Source organism: Panthera tigris, chromosome C1 (genome assembly GCF_018350195.1).
Source record: "Panthera tigris isolate Pti1 chromosome C1, P.tigris_Pti1_mat1.1, whole genome shotgun sequence".
Lineage (NCBI taxonomy): Eukaryota > Metazoa > Chordata > Mammalia > Carnivora > Felidae > Panthera > Panthera tigris.
In genome coordinates, this window is record NC_056667.1 from 96498982 (window position 1) to 96525380 (window position 26399).

The 26399-nt window shown below is 42.8% G+C and overlaps 1 protein-coding gene and 2 long non-coding RNA genes across 12 annotated transcripts in view; 2 read left to right on the top strand and 1 right to left on the bottom strand.

The window, feature by feature from the left end:
* Positions 1-303: 303 nt before the first annotated feature.
* LOC122241564 lies at positions 304-14433 on the top strand. The gene is made up of 4 exons (XR_006221833.1): positions 304-1618; positions 5494-5562; positions 12551-12670; positions 14395-14433. It is a non-coding gene; the product is annotated as an uncharacterized LOC122241564 (long non-coding RNA).
* Positions 11749-12491, bottom strand: LOC122241565. The gene is made up of 2 exons (XR_006221834.1): positions 12153-12491; positions 11749-12025 (listed from the first exon to the last, which is right to left on the bottom strand). It is a non-coding gene; the product is annotated as an uncharacterized LOC122241565 (long non-coding RNA).
* A 2702-nt stretch (positions 14434-17135) lies between the features above and the next one.
* The window catches only part of HIPK1 (homeodomain interacting protein kinase 1), a 51274-nt gene continuing 42010 nt past the window's right edge, over positions 17136-26399 (top strand). For 6 of the 10 annotated variants that reach the window (XR_006221831.1, XM_042998239.1, XM_042998236.1 and 3 more), the window contains exon 1: positions 17525-17652. The gene's annotated coding sequence lies outside the window, so the exon portion shown is untranslated. Of the gene's footprint in view, positions 17238-17524; positions 17653-24308; positions 24351-26399 lie in introns of those variants that run through there. The other 4 variants (XR_006221832.1, XM_042998242.1, XM_015534944.2 and 1 more) reach the window with 3 other exon arrangements.

Below are 26399 nucleotides of genomic sequence, written 5' to 3' on the forward strand. Positions count from 1 at the left end.
GAGCGGAAGTCAGACGCTTAACCAACTGAGCCACCCAGGCACCCCTAGGCCTTACTTTTCCATCTTCACAGGATCCCCGTGGGCTCACCCTGGAGCAGTAGCTCACAAAGTGTGTTCATTGGAATCCTAGTGCCCGTGAAGCCATTAGTTTCATGGTTGGCTACGTTTAAGAAACACTTTTCAGGGGCGCCTAGGTGGCTAAGTCGATTGAGCATCTAACTCTATTTCAGCTCAGGTCATAGTCTCACGGTTTCGTGGGCTCCAGCCCCACACGGGGCTCTGTGCTAATGGCATGGAGCCTGCTTGAAAATGTCTCTCCCTTCTCTCTGCCCCTCCCCTGTTCACATTCTCTGTCTCTGAAAATAAAACAACACTTTTCAATATACCCTCTGCACAGCATACATGAGCACACTAAAGGTTCTGAGAAGTCTTACGGTAACTTAATCTGTTGAACTCAGTATTTCTGCAACTTTTTTGAACATGCAGTCCTCTGACATGGGTGCAGCAAGAGATGCAGTCTGAATCAGAAAGGACCGGGTCACTCCCATTGTTATTTTGTGCGCCATGTGCCATTCCCAAGTCTTCTTACCCTTCTTCCCAGATAAAAGTCCCAGATAAAAATTCCATTTTTTAAGTTAGGAACTGTTGGAGGGTAAAGTGGTGATCCAGGCGGCATGATACAATCTCGAATGTCACTAACTTGCTGTGACCCTGTCCAAGTGACTTCCTGTCTTTGCCTCTGGGAGGGAACAGGAAGCAGTGAAGAACCCTGGAATGGTAGAGAAAAACTCGCCCCTGCCTCTATGAGAGTCTGCAGTTAGTGTCACTAGAGACTTCTCTGGAAGAGAGCCAGCTGGCATAGTGGGTACCCTTCACCAAGGCCATACCTGGAACCCAGCTGAACGGTGCACGTAGGGTATGATGGCCTCCCAGCCGCCTGGAGGCCCTGACTATTTAGCCAAAATAAAGTTACAAAAGATCAAATGTGCTGCCAGATATTCCTGATTGTTCACATAGCTGGGATATTTGCCGCTCTCCCCGCCCCCCGTCCCCTTGGGTTGAGTAGGGAGCCAGAGCACACAGCCTGTTTGTTTTAGTATCCAGGGCAGAGACCAAGGAGCCAGCTGGTGGAAGGGCTGGGGGTGTGCAGCTCTGCCCTGTCCTTCTGCTCCCAGCCTGACAACGTGCCAAACCAATAAGCAGGACAGCAGACACCATAGGCTCTGAGACTTGGTACAGGCATGTAGAGCTGGGCACACGAATAAAAACTACTTCAGAAGGAAGCCTCGCAATAAAGGTTGTTTCTTGCCCAGGAATAAAAAGGTTTTCTACTTTGGGAAGAAGATATGAAGTGTTTATAAAGTAAAATAAGGCCTTGCTCTTCGGCAAGCTGTACACAGCCCTGTTTTGTCACTATAAGCCTCTGGTGCGCCCACTAGGAGCTGCAGCAGGTGAGGCTTGTGGGGCAGCAGGAAACAAGGCATTGTCCTTGGCTTGAATCCAGGGCACCCCGGGGTAAAAAGAAACCAGGCCTGAATAGTGGAGCCTCAGTTCCTCATCTGTAAAACAAGGACTGAGATGCCTCCCTCTCCTGATGGCTCTGGAGGTTAGATAATTGGTAAAATTCTTTTTTTTTTTTAATGTTTATTCATTTTTGAGAGACAGAGCATGGGGGGTGGGGGTGGGGGGTGGCGAGGGCAGAGAGAGAGAGAGACACAGAATCCGAAGCAAGCAGGCTCTAGGTTCTGAGCTGTCAGCACAGAGCCTGATGCAGGGCTCGAACCCAAAAATATAAGTGGTAAAATTCTTAGCTCAGTGTCTACCACATATGGGTATTTCAGATGTTGGTTCTCTTAGCCTCTGGTTCTCTAAAGAAATTGTTCCGTGTATAAAATGAAATTTTGGAAGTCACTGAAAAACATAAAAAGTCAATTGTAATTCCTCCATGTACATCAATTGTTCTAGTCCTTTTTTGTATGTATAAACATATTAAATATATACTATTTTTCAAAATTGGGGTAACAGTGGATATAGTTTTAATCCCACATTTTACTTTCTTAATCTTAAACGTTTCTTTGTATCAAGTACTATTCAAAATGTAGTTATGAGTAGTTGTATAATGCCTTACATAGGTAAGTAAACCATTTCCATATTATTCAACATGCTGTGTGCCCTTTTTTCACAATTAGACACAGTGAACATCTTTGCTGTGCATGTATCATGGCATATTTTGTTTATTTCCTTAAATTACTGGGAGTGGGGTTACAATTTTTAAGTTCTTAATATGAATTGTGCCCAGTTGCCCACCAGAAAGGTTTCCTTACTATCCTTTCTGCAGAGGAGGAGGGTATTAGAATACCTTGAAGATTCCTTAAGTTCAAATGAATGTAAACATGTACATTCAGGTACATGTAAACACATGGCAAATCATCTTGTGTGTTAAGTTCATAAATATTTACTACAGCTGTGTGGATAAGGCTTAGCTTGAGTTCCTCCAGGAGCCTCTAGCTGCCTCACTTCTCTGCTCCCCAAAGGTGACTGGGAGAGATAAGGTAGTCTTCAGTATCAGGGCCCCCAGATTGGCACTATCTTCTAGCAACAAGGGAGCCAGTCCATTCTTGGCGTGTGATGTATCACACACATTCCTTGAAATGGAATCTATATGAATTCAGATGGGGGAGTAGAAGCAAATGGCTTCGAGGGATTTAGATGTTGATGGCATGTTTGTGTTTTAATAACGAGGAAATTCCATACTATTCTCAAGTAAATTTGTCCGGCTTATAGTAGAGATTGGCAGTTGCCTTATTCATTATCTCCATAGTCTCATATAAAAGTGCTGCATTGCATATACCTAGAAGTAGCCAATTTATTTTTAGAATCTAAGGATGACCCCACAGATCTGAGATCTTACAGTTGGGCTTGAAGATACCGGGAGAAAGGAAGTTCCCTAGAGATCAATTAGCTGTTTCATGATCTGTGGGAAAACACGTACTTTTCCACAAGGAAACCGACGCTAGCTTAAGTCCCTTTGGAGAAAAAAAAATCTGCCTGGCTGGCTTTGAGGGACCATCTCTCACTCCTGATACAGACTCCCCTTTGTGGTTGGAAATGGGAGATAAGTGAGTCTGCTTATTCAAGTAAAGGGATCTGGACTTGGGTTCTCCATGTCAAGACAATTCCCAGGGAGACTGGTTCTCTGTATTCTTGGAGTGCTCCTTAAGCAGGAGAAATTCCATCTGGGGGGTCCATGCTACCACTAGTGAATTGCTGTCAGTCTGTTACCTGCCTTCCACCCTTTACCCTCCCCAATCACTACCACAACAGGCTGTTTTGTCTTTGAGTTCATGGTGCTTCCCACTTCCTCCTCCATGGAACACCCCACTACATTGATACAGAATAATTCTGCTTGCCATTATAATCTTCTAAATTTACAACTCCCTGTGGAAATTCTCAGAATGGTTAAGCTTATCTTTATTTTTTTAACATTTGATTTTTAAAGTTTGTTTTGAGAAAGAGAGAGAGAGAGAATGAGAATGACGAGCAGAGGAAGGGTAGACAGAGAGGGAGAGAGGATCCCAAGTAGGGATACCCCTGACTCAGGAATCGAGCCACCAACGCATCCCAAGCTTGTCTTTATTTTGATCACAGTGCTTTCATTTAACTATGGCCTTCCACCTTGACCATCTCATTCCTGGGTGATTTGTCTACTTTGAACACATCCTTAATCCACTGGATCACAGAAAGCTCCCAGAATCTTGGGCTTGGTTCTTTTCCCGGCCAGATGGCTCGCTGAATCATCTTTCAATCACACAAAACTTCTGGCTAGGCTTGGGTTAGTCTTTCCCTTATAATATTCACTTATTTGATTTATATTGATCTTATTTGACTTATATTGATTTAATATTCACATATTTATGACACAATTGTATTATGGCTATTTTACCAATTCTGAATCTTCCCATCAATTTTCAATAATTTGGGGGAATGGAGAATGAAAAGTTTGTTCCCAGTGCTATAGTCCCATTCTTAATGTGCTTACTATAAAGTGTGCTTTTGGGCAACAAAGAACATTGGGGGAAGCTCACTCACCCTACTAACCAAGCTCCATAGAAACAAAGCATCAGGGAGGGACTAGACTCCTGTACATAGGGAGTCAGGGATAGAAGGTTTGGAGAAAACCTGCTAAAAGGTTCTGAGCACCCAATTCCTAAACTGGGGAGGAGGGGTGCGCCGTCCTCCACCAACCAACAATTCTCCAATACCTGCTGGGTGTCCTGTAATTCAACTCAATTCTGACACTCTCCACGTGAAAATAGCCTCCAATCCCACAGGTTAAGGGTTCAAGACTACAAGACTGCTCTCCTCCCTCTCAGACACCAATTGCAAGCCCAGGTTGTCACCTGTGCTTCTGACCACTGGCTATCAATCGGAGGTTCCAACGACTCCTTGGATTTAGATAATTTGCTGGAGCAGCTTGCAGAACTCAGAAAAAAATTTTACTTACCAGATCACTGGTTTGTTATAAAAGACTATAACTTAGATGGGAGAGATGTTTAGGGCAAGGTATGAGGGAAAGGCAGGGAGTGCCCATGCTCTCTGAGCACACCAGTCTCCCCAAATTGCCACGTGTTCACTTTCTCCTTCACAAGTATGTCTTCACTCTGGATGACTTCAACATTCCAGCCTCTCAAGCTCTTTGACCTCCTCATCTCCAAAGACCTTACTTCCTTCTTCCTCACCACCCTGTCATTAACCAGAAATTGTACTACATCTGAAATCTCGATTTTAAACCTGCTTTTCGCCCACGTTATTTGCTCAAGTACCTCCATTGTCAATGCCAGCCCTCTCTTGGCTTCACACCCCACCTTGACCTGACTGTATCCCATGGTCCATCGATACAACTCCCTTTATCTCTCTCCCACTCAGGCAGACTTGCCTTGAAAAACTCCAATTCTGAATAAATTATACTATCTGCTCTTTATCTGCATTAGAGCAGCTAGATTTTGTTGAAGAAAGCCCTCAACCAGGCTGGCTGGTTTCATTTTAAATTCATGACATCATACATCAAAATGGACTTCCATTCTACTGAGCAATCCTATTGTTTCTTTAGTGGGCTTGGTTTCCTATTTTCCCTTTCTCTTTGCTTTCCCTCCCACCCACACTACCGTTGGTAAATCCTGTTGACTCTGCCTTGAAACATATCCCGAATCTTCCTTTTCCTCATCTTCACCTCTACCATCTTTGTCCAAGCAGACTTTGTTTCATGTCTGAGTTATTGCAAGAGCCTCTTCAACGTTCTCCTTGCTTCCAACATCTGCCTCTTCCCCTGCAGATACACGGTCTCGTACCCACAGCAGGCCTGATATAAGTCATCCCGTGTCACTTCTCTGTTCAAATCCTCAAATGTCTTTCCAGTTCACTCAGAATAGAAATGGAAGTTCTTACAGTGGTCTCCCTGGTCCACACGATCTGCCACCTTCTCTCCTCTCCTAGGACTCTCTCACCCTTCGCTTACCCTGCTCCAAGCCTGCTGACCTCCTTGCAGTCCCTCCAGTGTACCAGGTAAGTGCTCACCTCACTCGTTTCCTCTCCTTACAGTGTTTTACATCCAGATACCATCCAGATGGTTCCCTTACCTCATTCACGGTCTTGCTCAGCGAGACTATTCTTGGTCATTCTGTTTAAAATTGCAACCACCTGGTCAGCCACTCCCTCTCTCCCTTCCTCGTTTTTTCTCCATAGAGCCCTTACCACTTTCTAACACTCTAACAAATGTTGAGATCTTATTGAGGTCAGTGTGTACTGTACTAGAATGTAAACTCCAGGAGTGGTTTTTTTGTTTGTTTCTTTTGTTCACTGTTGCATCCATAATGTCTAGAACACATAGCAGATTCTTTTTTTTTTTTTTAATTTTATTTTGAGAGAGAGAGAGAGAGAGAGAGAGAGCATGCACTGTAGGCAGGGAAGAGCAGGGAAGGTGCAGGGAGAAAGAGGGAGAGAATTCCAGGCAGGCTCTATGCTGTGGCTCCATCCCATGAACTGTGAGATCATGACCTGAGCGGAAATCAAGAGTTGGACGCTTAATCAACTGAGCCACCCAGGTGCCCCAGCCTGTTCTTAATAACCAACATCAGTTGAATGAATAAATTAATGAATCCAGTCAGGTTAATGGGGTTTTAGGGTGATGGTGGGGTTCAGAGCCGATGGCCAAGAAAGAATTCTTGAAGATGTCTTTGGTGCAAAAAGGTGATTTTATTAAGGCATGGGAACAGGACCTGTGGGCAGAAAAGAGCTGCATTGGGGTTGTGACTGATAGCTGATTATATACCCTGAGGTTGGGAGACGGTTACGGACAGCCTAAGTCTCTAAGGAATTCTGGAAGCAAGGTTTCCAGGACCTTGAGGGGCTAGGTGTTGTTAGGAAAATGCCATTTATTACCGTTCAGTAAAACCTGTTATGAGACCCTTCAGATGTATATCAGGGGACCATAAGCTTGGAGTATGACTGCAGCATATCTTGGGGGAGTTGAGATAAAGGAAGTTTACAAAAGAATTTTTATATGTTAAAGTAGACTTACAGGATCTTGAGGGGTCAGGGTAATGTTAAGCCAAGATTCCCTTTTGCCCCCAGCAAAGTGTCATCATCGAGGCAGCTGAGCTCCTAGAGGAAGGTCACTCTGCCTGTTTCAAGGAGTTGTCAATGGGCTGTAGGCAGTAAAGGAATTTAATTTTTCATTTGCCTTTGTTTCCCACATCACCACGGCAAGCACTTAAGCCCCCTTTACATCATGATGAGGGTGATATTAGGGCTCCAGGAAACAGAGTCTATAGGTTTCTGGAGATTAGGCTATGGAGAAGATTGCCTTTTTCTTGCAGTTTACTGAGTTATCCATAACTTGAAGGAGACTCCTGTCCTGCATGACTGTGATCTCTATCAGTCAACCTTCTGCTTTCTTTCCTTTCCCCTGTTCTGGGCAGCCAGCTGGGAGTGTCCAAGGAATATCACACATATCCCAGCTGGGGGGGGGGGGGGTTGGGTGCTGTTAGCCTGTACTTTGCCCTCATCTTGCCCCCACCCTCCCTCATCAAGGTGAAGACCTGGAGGGTAGCATCAGTGCAAAGACCATGTGATGGGAATGAGTTTTGTGTCTAAGGAACATTAAGAAGAGCGTGGGTCGGGGTGCCTGGGTGGCTGAGTCAGTTAAGCATCTGACTTCGGCTCAGGTCATGATCTCATGGTTCATGAGTTTGAGCCCTAAGTGGGGGCTCTGCGTGCAGAGCCTGCCTGGGATTCTCTCTCTCTCCCTCTCTCTCTCTGCCCCTCCCTTGCATGCGCACATGCTCTCTCTCTCTCAAAATAAGTACATAAATTAAAAAAAAAAAAGAAAAGAAAAGAGCATGTGTCAGAGGGGGAGAAGAGGAGTTCAGAGAGGAAGGCAGAAGTGGGGTCAGAAGTGACTTACGGGTTAAAGTAAGAAGTTTAGGCTTTAGTCTAAGTATAAGCTACTGGAGTGCTTTAAAGTAGGGGGGAGATATTATCTGATATATATTTTTAGAAGCAACAGATGGAAAATGGGGCAAGAACGAAAGCAGGCATGCCAGTTACGAAGGGCTTGCAGCTGTAAGAGATACTGGTGAGCTGAACTGGGGTTTCTGGAAGAAAGGGGATTTGCATTGGGTCTGAACATAAATTTATTAGGGAAACCACTTTAGCACAAGCAGCTACAGAAAGAAAGACGTACCTTTGCCTCCACCAAAGCTTTCACAAAGGAGAAGTATATATATATAACTATATATGTACCCAAAAATATATACAGATATTTGGGGGGAATAAAGAAAGGGAGAAAAAAAAATGAGTTTATTTTACAAGTAACTGGAGTATTTTTTGAATTGACACCATTTCCTATAATAGACTGTTTTGTAACTATGTACTTAAGAGAAAGAAACATGTTTTACTTGCTTTGGAGTCAACACAAGCCTTGGGATTAAAGGTTATATTTTCTGAGAGACTAGGGCTCTTCAGTTGAAAAAAAAATCATTTTGTAGAGAATAGTCACTTTCTAAATTGTTTAAATTATTATAAAGCTTAATAAAATTTTATTGGGAATAACATTAGTCCTGATCTTTGAATATCTGCATCTATGAGATCAAGAAGATATAATGGAGGATAGACTATAGTCAAATTTAGTCTGAATTGAACCTTTTTGATTAATTCACCAAGTTGTAATATTCTACATCCTTACAGAGGAGCACCAGAATGAACAGGTAATTTTTGGTTCTCTGTAAGGCTCCTAGTCAATATATTCATAACTAAAACGTGCACTCCCTTTTGATCAAGATAGGACTGAAAAATCTGTATTTATTATATTCTATATAGTATTTATATTATATAGTCTATATTTCACTTCTGTCTGTGAGATCAGAAAGTCTGTATCCATGGAGATGAATAGTAGTGGGTTCGGGATATTTTTTGAAAGTAACATTGAGGAAACTTTCTGATGGAGGGAATGAAGGAGGTAAGGAGAAGGTGTTTATCATCTCCATTTAAGAATGAGGAGCACCTGTGTGGTTCAGTCGGTTAAGCGTCCGACTTCGGCCCAGGTCATGATCTCGTGGTCCATAAGTTCGAGCCCCGCGTCGGGCTCTGTGCTGACAGCTCAGAGCCTGGATCCTGGTTTAGATTCTGTGTCTCCCTCTCTCTCTGCCCCTCCCCTGCTCACGCTCTGTCTCTCTTGCTCTTAAAAATTAATAAACATTAGAACAGAATGAGGAAGGTGACCTTTATAAACATGCCTACTATCACACCCTAGTTACTGGGAGACTCTGGATTCCTACTGACATCAAGGCTCCAAAGCCCATGATTTTCTTCTGTACTGGCCATTCTGGGAGCACTGAGGTTGGTCAGGCAGAAGGCTATTTCATATCAGAGAATTTACCCTTTCGGGTTTTGACAGGGCCCCTCCTCCTGTCCCACCTCCAATGGACAGAACCACTTACTAATCCCTTGATGACAGCTTATAGATTTTATAAAAGTGAGTTTCCCAAAGTAATAATAAAAAAATAAAGTTAAATTCACAGCCAAAGATGAAGATTGTTATTTTGAGATTTCTAAAACTCCATTGTATAGTTAACTGAATTCTGATGCTTTGACACTGTGAATAAACACTCAGTAATTTACTCAGCCAAATAGTTACTGGTACTGACCACATATCAGGAACTGTGTTAGGCAAGGGATACTTCATTGGGGTGTTTTTGATTTCTGAGTCTGTAGGAAGTGCAAAATGACTTAGCACAAATTATATTCAGTGATTGAATTTCAAGTTCCTGTCCTGATTCATAGCCTTCTCCCTTGTGGGTCTCTGTGGGTCCCTTTCCAGAGCATTTGTTTTGGCTTTGGCTTTGACTTAGAATCGAGAATACAGAAAGACATATGGAGTGCAGGTGCTAAAAGCTTGTGTAACAGTTGGTCGAAGGTGAGAAGCTACAGAATTTTGGGGGCAGGATAATGAGAAATGACAATGACTCAGGGAAAGCGACAGAAAAGCACTATCCCTTGGTCTTGCCGAATAAAGTGTTGGTATATGGAGAAAGTGAGGGAGTAAGATGGTCATGTGTAGATAAAGGGGGAAATAGAAATCATTAGAGGGGAAGGAAGGTCTGAGGAAGAGTAGACACAGTTGTATGAGTATTTAAGGCACGGCTCTTCTCCCAGAAGTCTCTGGGAGACTTGAAAATTAGGAAAACGAGGGATCAAGTCTCTTGCTCATTATCTCTGAATCCTGCAAATCCTTTTTTTTTTGAAGTGAAGGTCATATAACACACAATTAACCATTAAAAAAAATTTTTTTTTTTAATTTTAGAGAGAGAGAGTGAGGGCAGGGGGGAAGGGCAGGGGGATAGAGAGCCCTAAGCAGGCTCCATGCTCAGCATGGATCCCGATGCAGGGCTCAATCCCAGGACTCTTGGATCATGACCTAAGCTGAAATCAAGAGTTGGACACTCAACTGACTGAGCCACCCAGGCGCCCCACAATTAACCATTTGAGAGTGTACAACTCAGTGGCATTTCAGGCATTCACAATGTGGTATAAGCACTACCTCTCTCTAGTTTCACCTTCCCTTTCTTTCCATTGGTTGTATTGGACTCTTTCTCTTTAATCCCACAGCTATGGCCTTCTTCCAAACTCCCCTTCCACCGAAGCCATCATTTCTGCTGGGACCCAGTCCCCAAAATGTCCTCTTTTGATACAAAAAGAAAATAAGATTAGCAAGACTTACACCTGAGAGCAGGGAAGCCAGGTCCTACCTGCCATTGTATTATTCAGCCCAGCAACCAACCCAGCTTTAGTGGGGGAGACGCTGGGGAAGTTGAGAAGTGTGGGGGGCTGTGAGGGCACCAGGCCTTCTAACAATATAGAGGAGAGATTTTCTCTATAAAAGGAGGGTACTCACCTGATCATCCTAGGTGGATTGCTAACACAGGTGGGTACTTGACTTCTCAGCTTTGTATATGACACTCATCTTCTCTGGTTTTAGTTTCTAACCCCATGGCTCTCAGGCAGCCTAGTAAATACCAATAACTTCTTTCCAAGGAGTACCTGTCATACTTAAGAGCTCATGCCTCCTGTATATGATAATATAATGGCATATTTATTCTTCTGTTCACATTTTGCATGAAAAAGGTAGAGAGTTACTAAAAACAAAAAACATCTGGGGCACCTGGGTGGCTCAGTCAGTTGAGCATCTGACTTCATCTCAGGTCATGATCTCATGGTTCATGAGTTGGAGACCCACACCAGGCTCGTAGCTGTCAGTATGGAGCCTGCTTGGGATCTCTCTCTGCTCCTCCCCCACTCACACTCTCTCTCTCAAAAATAAATGTTAAAATAATAAATTAAAAAAAAAAAACAAGTAACATCTCACTGATGGCCTAACCAAAATAGTGCTGCTATCTTCTTTTAAGTCCCTGCTCAGTCAATAGTGATACGTCTAGAAGCTTCTGCAGTGATCTCCAGAGAGTTAACTGCTATATTCCTCAGCACTTGTAATGCCACTTTGAGGACCAATCTTGAACTTGTTATAATTGTTCCTAATTTATCTCTTTAATTACGTTGAGGACCCAGAGGTCATGGGATGTGCTTTATGCACCTTTTTATTCTGTTTAGCTCAATGCCTGGTACTTATATGCAGTCAATAAATCCTGGAAGGAAATGTTTTAAAAAGGTCCTATTTAGTCCCCATCATACATGCTGGATTTGCCCTCTATGAAACCAGTTAAGGGGCCAGAACAACCTTTCCTGGCTCCTTCCTGTGGGGAGTAGCAAAGAGAGCAATGAAAATGATTCAGTTCATGATTTCTCAGATGTAGCCAAAGTAGACGGCATGGACCCAAGCAGCTTCCTTGGATATTAAGAGCTGAATATGGGAAGTGACTACAGTAGATTTTATCACCCAGTTGGACCAAACCATCCTTCCTCATTTGTCAGTCACCACTCATATTAGGAAAAATCCCTTGTAGAAATCACATCATTTCTGTCCCCACCATGCCACTAAAATTGCTCTTACCAAGATCAGCAGTGAGTTTCTAATTGCAAATCCACTGGCCACTCTTACATCCTTATTCTCCTTTACTTCTCAGATTGGACACCACCAATTAGCTCCTTCTTCTAGAAAATCTCTCCTAGTTCTCTCCTATATTGCTTAAGACTAATTTTTTTGACTGCAAAGAATAGAAAACTTGTCTAATAGTGTTGTTGATACACAAGAACATTTATTTACTTAAAAAAAGAAGTCCAGAAGTAGTGGGCAGTTCCAGGTTCATTCAGAAGCTTACCTATGTCATCAAGGACCCGTTCTTTCTATCTGTCTCCTTTGCTGTCCTCAGCATGCTGACTGTGTCCATCTTTGTTTGCTATCACATTTATGGTCACAAGATGGCCATGGCAGCTCCAGGCCTGGTGTCTTTGTTCCTTTGTCTCAGCAAAAAGAGAGGCAGGAGCAAAAGAATTTCTTCTGTGAAGTTCCTGTCTTTTTTATACAAAAAGAAAAACTTTCCTAGGAGCCTCCCAGTAGGCTTCCCTTCCTATTTTGTTGACCAGAACTGAGTCCTATACCCACCCCTAGATTAGTCATTGGTAAAGAGAAATGGAATTACCAGGACTGGTTTGGTCCACTGTGATTTATCTCCTGATTTGGTGAGAGGAAGTCACCTTTCTTGAAATCAAAGGATCTTCCTTCTATCTGTATAAAACTGGAATTCTATTAATATGGAAAATGTAACATAGGGAATGGCTTTTGGACAAGTGTGACAGAGACTGGCCTAATTTTTCTGAGTCATGCCTCTTTTCCTCTTGGCCATACAGAGAGATTTTTGTCATCTCCTAATCTCTCTAGCAGCATCCACATTCCTGAGTTCCCACCAATGTAACGTATGCAGAGTAGATCTATGTGTTTGCTACCTGCAGGCCTGGCCTATAAAAACTTCCCACACAAATAATACATATTTTCTCCCCGCCCCCTCCCCCCGCCCCTTTTTTTCCCCCCCCCGGCCAGATACAAGGCATCCAGTGGAGAAATCCAAGCCTCCCAGGAATGGTGAATCTGCAAGGATCAAGACTAATCCAGAACATCTCACATTCAGACATGCTAAAAAAAACCCCACAGTTTGAAAAGGTACCCATTGACTAGATCTGGAAAATTTTAGCACCCAAATAAAGTACATAAGGAATTATAAATTATTGAAAACCATAGTAATCCATGAACCTATGTAGCATTAATAGACAACTAAATTAATTAATTAATGAGAGATAAGGGAGGATTGCTACGAACAAGAATCATCAATAGACGTTAAATCTAGGGGAATCTGTTTAACAAGAAGCAGGATATTTGCATGGTCTAAGATTCTCCCCACAGATTGCTTATTACTAGAAACAAAATAGTAAGTATCCTGTGGGGGAATCAGACACCTCAACTACCAAAATTATTACCGCCCAGTGAGGGACAGTGACATCAGCTGACTTTGGGTTTCATATCCTGGGAAGGACACAATATCAATTATGTAGTATTCTGGCCAGGAATGGATAACCGGGATCTAATAGTGAATAAATGTGAGACAAACTATAAAAATAACCATTGTAAAATGAGGAACATTCTATTGTCCAAACAAAGGGGACAGGCTGTACTCTTCAAAAATATCAAAGACAGAGAAAAGCTAGGGAATGGGTGCAGATTGAAGGAGATTACAGAGACAGGCGATGTATGATCTTAAACTAGATCCTATATGGGAAGGGGGAAAAGGGTAAGAATGATGTTATTGGATTAAGTGACAAAACTGGGAATATGAACGGTAGATTAAAGTATTATATCAATGTTAAGTCTCCTGGAATTGACAACTGTATATATGGTGTATGTAAAAGAATGTACTTATTCTTAGGACATTCAAGTATTAAGGGATAAAGGAGCATGGTGTATGCAATTTACTTTCCTTTTTTTTAAATAATTTTTTTAAGGTTTATTTATTTTTGAGAGATACAGAGAGACAGAGTGCGAGTGGGGGAGGGGCAGAGAGAGGGGGAACCACAGAACTCAAAGCAGGCTCCAGGCTCTAAGCTGTCAGCACAGAGCCCGATGTGGGGCTCAAACTCACAAACTGTGAGATCATGAACTGAGCTGAAGTCGGAGGCTCAACCGACTGAGCCACCCAGGCGCCCCTGCAATGTACTTTCCAATGGTCAGAAAAAAAAAATGTGTATGTATATTGTCTGAGACTGCAATTGTTAAAGCGAAAGGGGCAAAATATTAATAAACAAATCCAAGTAAAGGATAAAGGATATAGGAGTACTCTTTTTACTATTCTTTAACTTTTCTGTGTGTTTGGAATTATTCCCAAATAAAAAGCTTTCTGGAGACTAGATTTTAAAAGTCATTGAGGATTCCCTCTCGTTTCAAAGGATTTTTGCATGTTTTGCCCCCCATCCTTTCCTTTGGGCCTTTACTCTCATATGGTTTTTCCCTGTTTTAGAACTGTTGGCTTCTGCTTGAATTCTCTTTTCTTCCTGGCCCCTTGGATTCACTACTTGTTCTGATAGTTTGACTAGCTTTTTGATTAAACTTTTCTCATGACACAGCCTTTTGGTCAGCTTCTCCTAGTTGGCCTTAAGCTCTGCAGCTCCTGAGCAAGTGACTTCTTGCCTGCAACACTGAATCTAGGCTCTAGGCCCAAGGGGAATGTTATACCCTAGGTGAGATTTAATGCTTCCAACTGGCATTGGCTCCGTCTACCTCTGTGGCTGCACTGATTCTGTCTGGGAGGAAATAGTTCTCAATCTGCCCCTTTCTCTCCATGTTCTCTGCTTGACCAAACCCTCATCATAGCTTATTTTTATTTTTTATTTTAGAGAGAGCAAGAGAGTGAGCAGGGGAGGCCGGCAAAGGGAGAGAGAGAATCCCAAGCAGGAGTCCAACACAGGGCTCCATCCCACGACCCTGGGATCATGACCTGAGCCAAAGTCAAAAGTAAGTAGGACGGACATTCAACCAACTGAGCCACCCAGGCCCCATCATCGTAGCTTTCTAATTAGGATTTCTCTAGTGTTACACATTCTACAAGACCAGTGCTCTAACCCCTGAGCTATGGAGCCTTATCCTTAGTGTTACACATTCTAGTCAGCCATCCTCCAGCCACTAGCTCTCTTTAAAGCACAGATTCCTTCATATTACCTGTCTGATTAAACCTTCATTGCCTTTAAAACCTGATTCAGGGGGCGCCTGGGTGGCTCAGTAGACTCTTGAGTTCAGCTCAGGTCATGATCTCACGATTTGTGGTTTCAAGCCCTGTACTGGGCTCTGTGCTGGCAGTGTGGAGCCTGATTGGGCTTCTCTCTCTCTCTCTCTCTCTCTCTCTCTGCCCTTCCCCCTCTCTAAATAAATAAATAAATAAATAAATAAATAAATAAATAAATAAACTTAAAAATCTGATTCAGTAGAGGCACCTGGGTGGCTCAGTCGGATTAAGAGTCTTGATTTTGCCTCAGGTCATGATCTCACAATTCGTTAGATTGAAACTGCTTTCCTCCCCCAACCCTGGGAGGTGCGGGGAGGCTCTGCTCTTATGGGGAGGAGCCTGCTTGGGATTCTCTCCCTCTGTCTCTCTCTCTCTCTCTCAAAATAAATAAATATTAAAACAATAAAATCCAATTCAATCTACCTTACTAATTCCACATCCTGCCACTTCTCTGCCAAACTGTAAGCCCTTTCAGAGCATGGACCATGTCTTTCTTTTTTGTATCTTTAATTTCTAATACAGTCCCTGGCACACAGAAGATACTCTATTAATAGATATTTGCTGAATGGACAAATGAACCCTAACTACATTAAACTTTGACATTTCTTTGACCATTTTATGTTTAAATATCTCCTTCTCCAAAGTCTTCCCTGGCTCTGTCATTCAAGTCTTATATATGTCTCCATGCATTTTTCTCCCCCCTCACTAGACTGTAAGCTAAAGGAAAAGTTCATGTCATATCCATTTGGCATCTGACCCAGTATCTAGGAGAGTTCCTGGAATAAAGCAGGCATACAATTTGTTGGATGGATAAATGAATGATATTAGAGAGGGGAAAAAAAGCAGATTTTGAGAAGGTCTCCATGCAGTGAGGCAGGCTGAGGAAATGGCCTGAGAACCATGAAAATAGACAAGATTAAACAAATAAGGCACAAGGAAATCAATTAAGTAGACAGATGATGATGCAGAATTAAATGATTAGAGTAAAATGGGGGTCAATCAGGAAAGGCTCCTTAAGGCTGAATTTTGAGATGTGTTTGAAAAGAGGGAAGGGACATAACTTGAGCGAACAGGGGCCTAGAAGCAGGTCATGGAGTTTGGTTGAGCCAAGTCATGGTGAGCAATTAGTGTGTGTGTGAAGTCTGACTTTTGAGCACGATCAGTTTCCACACCAGAGCTCAAGTTCTGCCTTTTTCATGGCTCCCCAAGCGGGCATACTTGCCCACTCTCTCTATTTTGATGTTTCCCAGGTCAGCCCAATGTAGAACTTTATGTTCTCTAAATTCCCTGTGAAAATAAGCAAACAAAACTGCCCTGTGAGATTGAACACTTGCTAACCTTGGTCCCCTAGGGAAATAAATTTCCGGTTCCCAATATAATAGTATTGCTCCCTGTGTTGTTAAGCCAGAAAAGAAAGCCTAACGTAGGAACTTAGCATTATCACTTCTTCACAAAAGTATGAACACATTTTCACAAAAATTCCTTTTTTTTTTGTTTTGTTTTTGGTGAGGAGATGGGGATCCAAAGAGGTCAAGAACGTACAAGTGAGATCTGAGAAGTACAGTGTAATAGGAAAATCTTAACGTAGCCACATCTGTCCACCTCTTCAAAGAGTATATGCAGACAACCCTTGTGCTGACCAGTCACTTTGTAGGGCTCAGATCATTGCTGCCTCCAGCACTTGCAGGATAGAAAAAAGTAGATTATATTACTGTCTCTCTAAAAATGGTCCCTACTTTAGGAATAAGAACATTTTACACAGTGGGAGGTACATCTGAAGTCCTACAGTCTCTTGACTCTGGAAGACGGCAACTGTCTTTCTGTAAGGATAACCTAGTTTTCAGTGTCCATTTTTTCAGAATGCTCTGTGCCCAACGCACCTCGTTTCCTGAATACCCAGCCTTACCACCTCCTGGTAGAGGCAAGAACATTACCATAGCATTTGCTCACAGCTCGTTTTGAGGTGCTGGGTCCAGAGCACAGCTGCTCTTTCTCACCTCCTAATGCACACCCAGGTTCCTAAGGCGGCAGTGGAAGAGCCTTAGTGAGGGGCTCCTGATGTACGTGGAGGCTTCCAGATCCCGTACATGGAGGCCACTCTGCTAGAACGTCTCCAGACTGCAACGAAACGTTAAAGCCTAAACTGAGGTAATTCCTCACCAGCAGGGTGGCTTCCCGGGTAGGCAGTGCCTCCCTGCGCGCTGCCCAATCTCTGGGGGTGTCACACTAGACTGTGGTGATGTCACACTGGCTGGGATGACATTTTACAGCTGGACCCCCCCACCGCCACCAAGCACCTTTAAATCACCGCGGAGTCTGCTGCGGGGAGGGAGGGGGCGGGGAATCCGGCCCCCGCACTCGATCCACGCTGGCTCCCCACGGAGGTCCTCCCGGTCCCACTCCCATCTGTACTATGTTGTCGTCCTAATCGTCCCGCTCCTCGGCACTTCCGCCTCAGTAGGTGTCATGGCGCGGGGCCGGTGAATGGTTCCCGCGGGGCGGGGCCGCCGGGGGTGGGGGGTGGGGGGGCGGTCGCTCGGCGCTCGACTCGTCGGGTCTGGCGACAACGGCGGCTGCGGAGCCAGGGGCCCGGCGGTGGCCCCGGACGGCAGCAGGAGGCCGAGGCGGGAGCGCGCGGGGCTGAGGCGGCGGCGGCGGCGGCGGCCAGGGGCCGGGCGGCGGAGCGGGCGGGAGGCTGAGGGGGCGCCCCCCGCGGGACAGGCGCGGGGACGGCTCCGGGGGGCGGGGGCCGGGGCCCGGGCCGGCTCGCGCGGGGGGTATGATGACCCGGCGGCGGGGCCCCGGATCTCGTCTCCTCCGCCGCCTCCTCACGGCAGCCCCAGCTCGCGGCTGAGAACCAGACCCACCGGCGGTGAGTCGGGCCGGGCGGGAAGGGGCTTCGGCGGGAAGCGAGCTCCCATCCGCTCCCCGAGGCGGGGCCGGCCGGGCCGCGGGGCTCTTCGGGGCGCCCGGCCTGCGGGGGGCGCCTCCCTGGGCGCGCCCCCACCCGGGACCCGGCGCCCAGTCCTGCGGCCCGGTCGTTCGCGGCCGCGGAGGGGCTTGCGTCCTCGGGAAAGCGCGAAGGCTCCGGGTTTGTTTTCGGGGCAACTCCCCCAGCCTGCTGCCACTTCTCTTCGGGGCGTGTTGTTGTCCTTAGATGACAGGGGGCCGCCTTGCGCCTCCTCACCCGGCCGGTTCCCCCCCACCCCCCTACCCCACGGCCGTCGTGGCAGGTTCCCAGCGTGTGACTTGTGCGTGTGCATTTCACAGCTCTGCTTATCACCATGGTTTTGGGTTATTTGTGCTCTTTGCGACCAGAAAGCGGTGCCTGGAAAGGACGGCAGTGGTGGGGTGGGTGTGGAAGCTTTTTCTGTCCTCTCCGCTTCTGTTCTTTAATCGTTAGGTTTGTAATTTGTAATGATGGTGGAGACTACGTGGGACCAGCCCACCTAATGTGTGTCTGTGCAAGGCGGATCTAGAGGTCTGGCTCAGAGGGAAACTTTTGCTGTCGCCGCTTTCCCAAAGCTTTCGTTAAAAAAAAAGAGAGAGAGAGAGAGAGAGAGAGAGAAGGTGAGGAAACAACCAAAAACTCTTGGGTAAGGCCCGCACTTTCATAGGTCTGTGGGAAAGAGGCCCTTTTTGTGTTTAGCAACCAAGACTTGGGGCTCGGTCTCCAGGAGCGCTGGTCCAACCTCCAGTTTGTTGTGGTGACAAGTCGTGAGCCTTGGCCTGTGTTTATGCTGGGCGCGTTTTCTTTCCTGTTTAGGTGGGGGAAGGGGGGAGGGGCTCGAGAAGGGGAAAAAACAATCCCAAGCTCCAATTGTCTTTCCTCCGCTTAAGCCTCGACCTCAGTTGTAGATGGACTCGTTTTGAGGCCGCCCGAGGTGCTTTTCCTTAGTGACACTTTGGGAATTCTCAGTGATTGCATCAAAGTATTCATTTCAACTGTAAAAATTCTTCTGCCCGCTCTATCCTTTATCTTATTTGTTCCTTAGTAACTGATGAAAACAGCAGCCTGGCTTCCTGCTCTTGATGAAGTGGGGTTAAATTAAGTGGCTGATGCCCTCAGCGAAACCTACAATTTTGTTCTTGTTTGTGTAAAGCTATTTTAGATTCCTGATCTGGTGTGTGTGTGTGTGTGTGTGTGTGTGTGTGTGTGTGTGTGAGAGAGAGATTTAGAGATTGTAGAGAATTCAGATCATTACCAGTTTTTATTTATGTAGGTCTAACGCTTTCTGTAAAACATTAAAAAATCTAACAAGTCCTATTACTTAATAATTGTTATTTAGCTGGTGATTTTGGACCTCCACACGTAATGGGTTCTGGGTTCTGGGTTACAATACTGGTATCCTTCACTTTAAGATACTGCTCCTTGCTTGAAAGATATTCTGGTAAAGTCACTTGTGGTTGGGACTGAAGGCAGCCAAGCCAGTAAAGCATCTGATGAGTAAAGTGGTGATTGAGATCTTGTAAATGTGTCTACTGGTTCTAGTTGGTAAGTAGGACTTTTGCTGTGATTCTCATAAATAGTTTATACTATTTTTGGATATTATAGGTTTATGGACTGTAGAGTAAGTTGATTGGTAACTCGAGATTGAAAACCAAACCAGAACTCCCTCCTAAAAGAAAAAGAAGACAATCTCAAAATTCACAGTTCTCTGGAAAATCGAATTTCTTCATTCTGTGGTTTTGTTTTCATAAGCACAGCTTAGTCACTGGTTGTGTTGGGAGAAATCAGGGAGCCAGACCTGCCCTGTAAACTTCTTACACTTGGAACTTGTGCAACTTGTTGTTGGTTATATATTGTAACCGGTCCTTTTGTAATTTGAACTAATTTTGCAAACATGAACTTCCTGATCTGTCCTTTTATTTTCATTTTCAAGACTGCATAAAGCAATCCATATTTTTTTAGTTTTTTTTTAAAGTTACAGTTATTAATTTCTCCCCAGTCTCTTCCCTTACATTTCATGCCATTCTGAACACAAGTGATCAAAATCATTTTTCCTTCAAGTACTATCTCAACAGTCACTGATTTGCTTTTTGGTTCCTTTTTTGTTCCTAATTTCCCAGCTCCCTACATGACTTAAGTATTTTTGTAGAGCATAATTTGTCTCTTTAAAAAAACTTACATCCTGTTTTTATATTTCTCTCTCTCTTTTTGGTTATATCATCTGAGCAATATTCTAAGCTCTTTGAAGATAGGGAAACGTGTGTATTTCTTTTGGAATCTTTAAGGGCACCTGGTACAGTGCTTTCCCAGTGTTTAGTGGAAAAGAATCAGAAGACCTGAATTCTTTGCCAGCGTTGCTACTCATTAGCTCTGTGTAAAACTTGTCTGCCTTTCTTGGGTCTCCTTTTTCTCATCTTGGAATTAGGGGGTTTTGGAAAGAATCTCGTAAGGTCCATTTTAGCTGTCAGACTCTGTACTTTTTGCTAGTGTCTTCTGCTTCTCAAATACATCTCCTTCCTAGAAACAGTTTTTCATTTTTCCACATTCCCTGGCATACTGGTAAAAGTTATCTCATCTGAAAGAACTTGTTCTACCTTCCATCTGCCAACCTGTTGTTACCTTATTTAAGTCCTGTTTTCCTTAGGCCTTTGCTGACGGATCTAAACAGGGTCATCCCAGCGTTTATGTTCCATATTCATCTACGCTGTTAATTTGACATTTTCCTTGTGCTTGAAACTCCTCGAGGTATAGCTTTCTTCATTCTGAACTTTATGGGACTTGTCCTGCTTAGAAGGAAAGTACCCATCAGCCAGTTTACCAAGATATTACAAAATATTGATTATATGGCTGTAAATTACATAGAATTGTAGAGTTAGTCTTTCATCAGCTAACACCACTTATTCCACACCCTCTCTTTGCATACTGGTTGGGGAGCTGGCTTGTTGGTTCCTTCTGAAGGAAAGTGCTACAGGAAAGGGGTGGGGAACTTTCATTCAAATGGTGTCCTTAGGGTTTCAAGCTTATTTTTTCCTTTTGTATCACTACACTTAGAAAACTAATCTATATATTCTCTTGTAGGCAAGGGACTATAATTTCTGTCTCACTTGAATATTGCTCTAATTTAGAATGACACCTGAGATCCCCTTATGTTTACATATGGAGAAGTATGTGATCTCTTTCTAGTCATTCATCCTAGCAAACATTTGACACATACTATATGCTAACCATTGTGATAGATTCTGGTGATAGAAAGAAAGAAAGAAAGAAAGAAAGAAAGAAAGAAAGAAAGAAAGAAAGAAACCTTCTGTGATACTGAGAATTGTCCTCATGAAACTTGAAGTTTGGATGTCAACTTTGAAATAAATAGTCATACTTAGAATGAAATTTAGGGTGACCTCATGAGTTAATATGTGATCTGGCCCTTGTCTGCCTCTTTGGGCCCTGCTTCTATTATTTTCTTCCCTGTTCTATTCCATCCATACTGGATCTCTTCTTCAAATAGGCCAAGAATGTGCCTTGGCACCAACTGTTCTCTTTCACTGGAGTGGCTCCTTCTTGTCAATTAGGTCTTAGTGTAAGTACTACCACCTTGCAAGGCCTTCCCTGACCACCAGATCTAGAGTATGTCTCCCCTTCCCACTGTCTCTATCATATTACTGTGTTTTCATCATAGCATTATCACTAGCTACTATTTTCTTGGATGTGTGTGTGTGTATTTGTCTTCCCAGCAGAAAGTAAATTCCAAGAGATGAGGGAACTTGTCCATCTGGAACACCACTTGTTATCCCTAGTTTCTAGAAAAGTGCCAGGCAGACATATTAGGTACTCAATACATGTTTGTTAAGTGAATAAATGAAATAAGTAAGTACAAGTGTGGTGAGTGGTAAGAAGTGGTAGAGAATGCTATGAGAGCCTTTACCAGGAAACGTAAGCTAGTATGAAGTGGTCTGGGCAAGGCTTTCCTGAGTGTATTTGTCAGCGTAAGGCTGACTAAAATGTACATAACCTAGGAAAATAGTTTTTCTCTCATGCAACAGCCTGAAGTAAATGTTCCGGGTTGAACTGAGCATTCGTGGTGGGCAGGCGGCTCTGCTCTGATCATCCAGAGACAGTTCTTTACATCTTACTGCTCTGCCTCCCTTGGATGTGGTCTCATGGTGGAACCTGGGTCTCCATAGGTTCTTGCTGCTGGAAATGGAAAGGAACACAAAGAGCTCACCCACACATCACTTTCTGTTGGTGAGAGGGACTGGTAAACACAGCCATGTGCCTGGGGTGAATGAGAGAGTAAAGCAGAGACACTAAAAGGATAAGCAGAAGTTATAGAAAAAGAGAAGGCTAACAGGCAAAAACAAAGTTCAGAGAGGGAACGTTACGTGTGAAGGAACTAGGATAGGAGAAATTTAGCACTGCTGGAAATTTAGAGATTTTGGACTTTATCGTAAGGTTTTAGGCAGGGGACGGATTGGCGCTTTTTAAAACTTCAGTTGTAAAGAATGAATTGGGAGAAAGCTTAAAAAGGAGGCTTGAGAGTACCATTTGGGGGAGGTAAGTTAGGCTTAGTCCAGGATTGTCAGCAGGGGTGGAGAGAAATGGGTAGAGTGGAGAGAGAGATGATATTGCAGTGAAGGAGTTTTCTTCCCAAACCTGCTTGCTTTACTTTTACAGCTTGTGTTTTCTCACTTACCTACTTGAATGATATGAATATTCTTTACATATCAGCGTGCTCGAGAATATGTACATCTGTGTACATGTCAGCCGAGGACAAGTGCCTCAGAGGCGGGCAGTCAACATACAGTATTGATTTTAGGTTATTTTAGGTCACCAATTGTTAAATTGTATCAAAGAGGCAAAGATGATACTAAGTGAAAGCAGTAGGAATTTATTATTGGTGTGGAAGATGGAAGTTATCTGAAGGGTAAAGACAGAACTCTGACAAATGATTATCTTGGTTGTCATAACCAACTGTTCCATTCATAGTTATAATATTTGAATTCTTTACAGTAAGGGTACCTACCTGTGCTGCCCATAATAAATGTTGTTAAATAGATGGGACCATTTCAGGGAGTGAATGGGGAGGCTGTTAATTTTTTTGCTTTTGAAAGCCTTGGGTTCTAGCAAGACTCAATTCTGTTTAGCAATTAATACAAGCATCAATAGCTTTCTGCCTATTAGTTCTAGTTCCCAGATTAATGCAGTGGCCTAATTTGTCATTATGTTCAGATGGTTAAATACTTGAAAAGTCAGGTATGAAATGAAAAGACTAGTTTATTATTAGAGTCAAGAGGTAGGACATTTTCAAGAAGTCAGAAATAACTTTTATTGGCAGCTGTTCTCATGTGAGTTGAGAATATTTGTAACTTAGCAGAGTCTGATACATAGTAAGTTTTCCACAGATGTTAATCCTGTTCCATATCTTCCTTTGGGAGGTCTCACCCTAGGAAGAAAATTGCTTCCCCACTTTGCAAAGGCAAATTTTATGGAACATAGTATCTTTATCTTATGTCTAAAAATGGCTGCTTGTAGCTGAATTATATAAATAAGAGTGTTGATTTTTCTAGGCAATTTTGATTTTGTATCTTCTCCTCACCTAGTCCTTGTTGAGGTCAGGATGAGTCTCAGCCACACTGGCATGATATTAATTACCATACACACATGCTGTGGGGAAGGCCAGTGAAATTCTGGATTGTTCTTTCCCTGTGGGCAGACATAGAAATTTGTCTTACTGAATAAGACTTATATTCATTTATTTATATACTTAAACTTTCAGAAAAATTTCCTAGAACTTGTGCTTTTTGCAGTGCTCAATGTGAAGATTTGAAACCACCAGTATCTATTATTTTGTGTATTGGGTGAAAGTTGTCTATAACATTACTCTGGTAAATGTAATATTTTAAAAAATATTTCGTTATTAATGTATTTTCAAAAATTTGGCATTAAACTTCATGAATTCTATTCAGTATTATTACTTTAGGCTTCTATATTCTTAGACATAGCTACAAACTACAAATTTTGTATTCAAATGCTTTCATTAAATATTTTTAGGTATATAAAATTTGTGCTCCTGTTTTTTTTTTTTTTAATTTTTTTAACATTTATTTTTGAGAGACAGAGACAGCATGAGTGGGGGAGGAGCAGAGAGAGAGGGAGACCCAGAATTTGAGCAGGCTCCAGGCTCTGAGCTCTCAGCACAGAGCCCCGACGCAGGGCTCGAACTCAAAAACTGTGAGATCATGACCTGAGCTGCAGGTGGACGCTTAACTGACTGAGCCACCCAGGCACTCCTGTGCTCCTGTTTCTTCATAGATTATTAAAATTAGTAGCTCAACAGATACACAATGGAAAACAAATTTCAAAAATTTGCTTCCTTTCATTGTTCAAAAATTGGCTCAGTTTTATGATAAATATTCTTGCATAAATTTTAATAGGTAAATTTTGTAAAGGTATTACTTTGTTTAACATTTTTCTTCTATTATAATTTGGTATTATGTCAGTGATATAGGCAGAACAAGATGACTTATGAATTCCTAGCTGTGGAGTTAAATTGCACTGACTTTAACTTTTAATTTACACTTTTTTGTCTTCAAGGTTCACGTAAATTATGGAAACTCTTGTTTAAGGTAAATCCAGATCACATTTTAGAAATTGAAGGCTGAGGATTTGTTCTTCATTCCAGCTGTCTAGTCCAGTACAGATGGTTTTTAGTTACATTCAGTCACAAAGAAATGTACACATTGCTTTTTTATGTCTGTAACATCCTTTGTCACGCTTCCTTCCTTTCTTGTGTGTGTTTATTCTCTTATGACTGGTAAAATTATACTATGTGTTTCGGAGTGGAAACTTCCCCTGTATCTCAGAGACTGCACAGATAAAAGAGAGGGATATTTGAAAAATAAAACCAAGCATTTGAAAATCTTGCAGTTTAATGAGTGGTAGGGAGTAGATAGGAGGTTGGTATGTAAGGGTCAGAATCATCCAATGAATACTGCCTGTCTGTATATTGCCAGAGTCTGGTAGTTTCTGGTGATGTAAGCAAACATCAAGACAGATATGGCACCTATCATGCAACTATCCTGTAGCTGGGAATGTAAGTAACATTAAATAAATAATTTCAAGTTGTAAGGGAGGAGCAGGATGCTATGGGTGTGCATGGTGGGAAGGATGGTGGTGTATGTGTGTGTGAGAGAGAATGAATGGTTTTCCCAGAAGAAAATCTTCAACATATCAGAGGGCCTTCCAAGAACTGGAAGGAGGGCAGCATGGCTGGAATGGGAGATTTTGGAAGACAGGAACCAGATTTTTGTAGAGCTTGTTAAGGCAGATTGAGGATTTTGGATTTTATCCACAAAGCAATGGAAAACTTTGGAGGCAGGAGGAGGAAGGTGGTTAAGAAAGAGAGAGCAGTCATCTGATTTGCATAATTTAAAAACAAAGATCCCCAGAGTGCATTCAAGATTAGTTTGGAGGCTCCTGGCTGTTTGAACTAGAAAGGTCCCAATAGGGGTAGAAAAAAATGGCTGATCTGAAATATACTTAGGTGGTAGAATTGGTAGGATTTGGTTATAGATTAAAGATGAAGTAATAAAGGGAGAAGAATGAATTCCAGACACTAAGAACTTCATATGTATTAAATAATTTAATTCTCAGAGTAACCCCATGAAGTAGGTATTGCTATCACCAATTTACAGATGAGGAAACTGAGACTCATTTCCTCTCTGATTTTTGGCTTGAGATGTTGTATATATGGTGGTGTCTCATAACTGAGACAGAATACTGGCGGTGGGGTCGAGGCTCATAAATTTAATTTTGTACATGTTAAATTTGAGGTATATTCAAGATATCCAAATTGCAGTGTGGGATTGTTATTTGGAAATAAGAATTTGAAGTTCAGGAGAGAGAAGTCTGAGTTAGAAATAAAGATTGGAGAATCTTTTGCAGATGACTAACCCTGGGAAGTAGTTACTGAAAACGGGGGAAGTGTGGACAAGAGAGGGAGGACTAATGTAGAGCCTGAGGCATCTGAGTGTTACATGGTCGAGAAGAGAGAAGATAAATACGAAATGGCTTATATGCTATGTCAGTGGTTTGGACTTTATTCTAAAAGTTTTAGCTTTGGGAGTCTTGGGGTTTATTGAGCTTGAGATATTTACGGATGTTCAGGGACAAAAAGCTGGGCTTTTCTCACCCCCTTTCTCCATAATTTTTGTAAGAATTACTTCCTGTGGTTCTTCAGGAGATCCTCTCTATAGGTTTCACATCATTTGATTACTTTTTTCTGATCATTTTATCAGTGGTCCTCTTATATTGTAGTGGGCAGAGCTAAACACTATTAAAATATTGTATGACCTGAGCAGAGTAGATAGCATTCACTTTGTCCAGCATGTTCTGGACACTATTTCTATGAATGTAATTGAAGATTGAAATAGCTTTTGAGGGGAGGGGAACATTATCACATAATGTTTCTCTTACCAACTGAAAGTGTTTTTCGTATACGTATGCTCCCGCTAAGCCTTGTATTTCTTATCCTTGTGCTTTGTGGTAGTCATATTTTTTGGACCTAAGTAGGATTCTGTATTTGTATTAAATTACATCTGCTAGATTTGTGTTGTGGTTTCTACCCTATTGTTATCTTTTTGGACCTGTTCCTTAGCAATATATTGAGTATCCTG